The sequence below is a fragment of the Phoxinus phoxinus genome (assembly GCF_949152265.1).
Source record: "Phoxinus phoxinus genome assembly, chromosome: 4".
NCBI lineage: Eukaryota > Metazoa > Chordata > Actinopteri > Cypriniformes > Leuciscidae > Phoxinus > Phoxinus phoxinus.
The window spans coordinates 35,085,476-35,089,974 of NC_136879.1; positions in this window are offsets into that span (position 1 = coordinate 35,085,476).

Below are 4,499 nucleotides of genomic sequence, written 5' to 3' on the forward strand. Positions count from 1 at the left end.
GCTTTTGTGTTCTACTCATGCAAGTTATAGTTAAAAGCAATATGCTGTATCATATTAGATTCACACATTTCTAAGGCTTCTAAATTATAGCTACATCTTTTTTCTTATTCTTCCTTCGTTTAAAAAACAACAACATGTTAATTCACCCAAAAATGTAAATTCTGTCATTACTTACCCTTATGTCGTTCCAAACCTGCGAGTTTCTTTCTTCTGTTGAACACAAAAGAAGATATTTTTATCTGTTACCAAGATATTTAATGTTGGTAACAGACAGTTGACGGTAGCCATTGACAACCATATAGGAATAGCTATGGTCAACTTTTTGATTACCAACATTCTTTAAAATATCTTCTTTTGTTTTCAACAGAAGAAAGAAACTCACGCAGGTTTGGAACGACATGAGGGTGAGTAAATTATATTATTATTTTTCGTTTTTGGCTGAACTATCCCTTTAAAACGTGAGTATCAAATGATAGGCTACAAGCTTTTGAAGAACGTTTATTTTGTTCATCTCTCAATCATCATTGGATTGCATTGCATTAAAAGGTTTGCCCCTACAATAAATAGCAAATTAGTTAATTTAATAGCAAACTATAGAGATGATTCCCCCACATACAGTATTCATAATACTAATGTTCATGTATAGCCTATGAATTTAATACACAATATTTAACAACACTATGCCAGATTCCCATTCAAAATACAAAACTATTTACTGACCACTATGCATGTAGTGAGATAAACAGTGCCTTTAATGACATTGTAAAATGTGACATTTCTCATGCTAAGCATGTCATTGTATAATATAGCCTATATTCAAGCAGTGATCAGTATTTCCATCTTTAAGCCTATTTATGTTGAATGTACTACAGCTGATCTGTATTGCATTATATTAACGCTTGATAATGATTTATTGCTTAAAGTTATTCAAGTGTTGCCTTTCTAACTGCAGTAATAGTGTATGGGTCCTCATATCTGTATCAGAAATAAGGTCAAGAGAGGCAAGAGAGCTTTGATCATAAAACTAGGCATTTAAATATTAAGACTAAGACATTATTAGAAGATAAAGAGTGACTGATATTTTAAGATTCATTTTATGTACAAGTAATCTGCTATACTGTTATAAAGATCTCAATGATTTACATTATTAGAATTTCATCTTATTTTTTGGCCATATATATAGCCTATATATATAGGCTATATATATATGCAACTGCATCAAATTTCATATTTTTGCTTTTTGGGTCTGAATAAAACTGAGATGTTTTTGTCTACTCATGTACGAGCTCAATATTATCATACGAGTCATAAAAGCCTTGTGTATCAAACATGATACAAAAACACCATAAAAAAAGTTAATGCCTTCATTTAATTATTAGCATTTACACACCAACAATGTAAAACGTAAAGGTTTTTCCTTCAGGTTTTTAAGTACAGATGACAACGTTATCAAAACGATCTCCATTCACACATTTGTGAAAACGCTGTAAAAACACTGTATTCTGCGTAAAATTATGTTCACTAATTCTCTTTTCAAAATGTTACTAGAATTGTTATTTGTTTAGTTGGCCCAAACTCTAAAAAGTAGGACTCTAAAACATGTTTGCTCAACCAGTTTTATAGTTCATTCAACTAAAATATTTGTAGATTTTTAGAATATCAACCATTTAGAAAACTAAAGCAAAGATTCTGTCAATTAAAACGTGTTTAATATTAAGTAAACTAAGATTATTATTTGGGCATCATAACTATTGCTGTGGACTATTCAACCACATAAAACACACACATGAAACCACATGATTGCCTTTATTTCAGAACAATTTGCAATATATTTGACACAGACTAAACATAGAGGCTAAAGTCCTTCAATTGACAAACATTACATTTCCAATACAACTGCATGCCATAATCAAACCCATTAGCCCCATGTGTTTCGTTTCGCTAACCATGTATAATCCCAGTTTGGTTCTGTCGCCTGTTGGTGGTTTATTGATTTTTGCCAGAGAAACCCAGTCATTTCAAGAGGAATCCACATGATCGAGGTGAAACATTTCCCCTCGCAACGGGTTCAAGCTGTTCATAAATGCTTTTAAAAGCATTTTAGTGCAAATGCAGTAGTTACAAGAGTGAAAGCAACAAGTAAATTGTCAATAAAAATCAAAACTATGTTGAGTAAAGTAAGACAGAGCTGTGTACATTTGCAACTCTCTTGCTGCTCCCTTATTCTAGCAAATTTGTTCAAAGAAACCTTTGATGATAGTTTGATTTACAGAGTTTGACATTGGAAAAGGCTCCCCAAAATATGCACCTTATCCAAACTCAAACATCTGAAGGCTGACTCACAATAACACAGGGATCCTTTGTTGTAAGCAACTGTGGACTATAAGAAGCCTGTTCAGAGAGATATTCTAGTGTGTTCAGAGAAATAAACAACTTTCAAAACACACACAATCTGAAAACATTCAAACAAGTGGAGCTACAGTAAAGTACAGAAACTCTTTCTGCAGGCTACATCGATACGCCAGGCTGTCTTCATGAGTCGCTTGAAACTTACACACACTATTCCTTCAAAACAGTGGTATTTGAGGCGAAGTGTATCCCAACATTCATCATGTTCTGGAACTCAACCGGCTCTTTATCACTTAAAAGTATGCTGTGAGTGTGTCCCATCAGGTAAAACTGGTTAAGTGTAAACACAGAAAGTGTATTAGGGCATTGCAATAACTCTCTCAGGAAGACCATGACTGTCTCTCAGCTTCGTTTTTCAATGTTTTCATGTTCATACATTAAAAGTGCAATTGTTAACCAGTTTCAGGTCCTTGAAGACTCAAAGTGCCATTTTAATTTTTCCATTACCAACATTCTTTAAAATATATTTTGTGCTCAACAGAAGAAAGAAACTCAAGGTTTGGAATGAAATAAGGGTGACTAAATTATGACTAATTTTTTGGGGAACTATCCCTTTGCGTATCAAATGATACAAGCTTTTGAGGAACGTTTATTTGTTGTAAGTGTGTCCCATCAGGTAAAACTGGTTAAGTGTAAAGACAGAAAGCATTACTTTACTTGGTACATCAAACAAGTAATCTGATTACATAATGCATGTTACACTGAAAAAAATAATAAGTACAGTAAAAATTTTCTTTGGCAAGTTTTTGCACGAATATTTTTAAAGTAAATGTCACATATGGAATTAAGTAAACTCTACTTAACTAAGTTAATGAAAGTAACAGAAAATAAGTCATTTTTACTTGGCTAGTAAAAGGTTGAGCAATATCTTTTTAAAGTTTCCATTGCAATACATTTCACTCAAAACAATATAACATTGAATTAAACCACACTTTTAAAGTATATGCTTTACTTAGAAAAATCTAAGCAATTAATACAATAGATATTGTGTGAGACACCATATCTAAATTTCAGAAGTTGTGTGTGTGAACCGAACACAGAGACCTCAATACTTGGATAATACACAACAGTGACATTTGATGGATCGTTTTTGTGTTTGAATGTGTTTTGAGTAGAAAATGAACTCCAAAAGTCACAAAATGGCAAGTTACTAATCCTAACAACAAAAGCAATGATAAAACAGTGTAAATACAGCTGGAAAACAGTGAAATGAACCTCATTAATTATTCAAGGCCCAGTGCATGATGGGAACACCAGTATCAGCAAAGTTGAGTCAGTTTCCTTAATTTTATAACGTTGATATTTACGCTTTCATTTCTACACGACTGAATTGAGTAATATAGAATTTAGTTTTTTTTTATTCTTGCCTGAACTAACTTTTCATGTAAATTACATTGTTTTTTTTCTGTAGTAGCCTAGTATTTACTTCACCACAAAATCATTTTTATCTTATATAACACATTACCCCATTACACTACGTGTAACAAGGTTATGCATGTAATTTTTTTAAAAGTTGTTATTTTTACAGATTGTTGACAGAAACCCTCAAGGCAGTGTCACATCTTCAGGGACTGATGTATTTAAAATAAGTATCTTGCATCCTGTTATTGAATTAATTGGCAGTTCAAATGAAATGAAACATTTTGAAACAATATTTGTGAAGAAAGACACATTTACTAACTATATAAAAGCACAATAGCAGGTTTGATTGATTGGCTGTGTGATCAGAAAGGTCAGTTTTTCAGAACTTGTGAAAAAATACTGTTAAAAAACCCCCGCAAGAGCAGGCGGATTAAATGATGGCCAGAATTAATGAAAATGAACGAGGACAGAAGCAAATGTCAAGTTTTATGTGGATTGCATTATGAAATGATAGATCTAGAAAGGATTTTTATAAACATTTATTTGCTTTGTGAAAGTATAGTGACTTTTGTAAATAAAATAAAAACTTCTTTGGAAACCTGGACCACAGCAATTGAAACCATAACCATTGAATTGAGTAAACCTTTGTCCGGAGGTACAGGTAAAAAAAAAGCTGTCTCTGGGGCGGTAACTTTTCAAAAGCAAATTTTTACCTAAAGAGCGGTGAA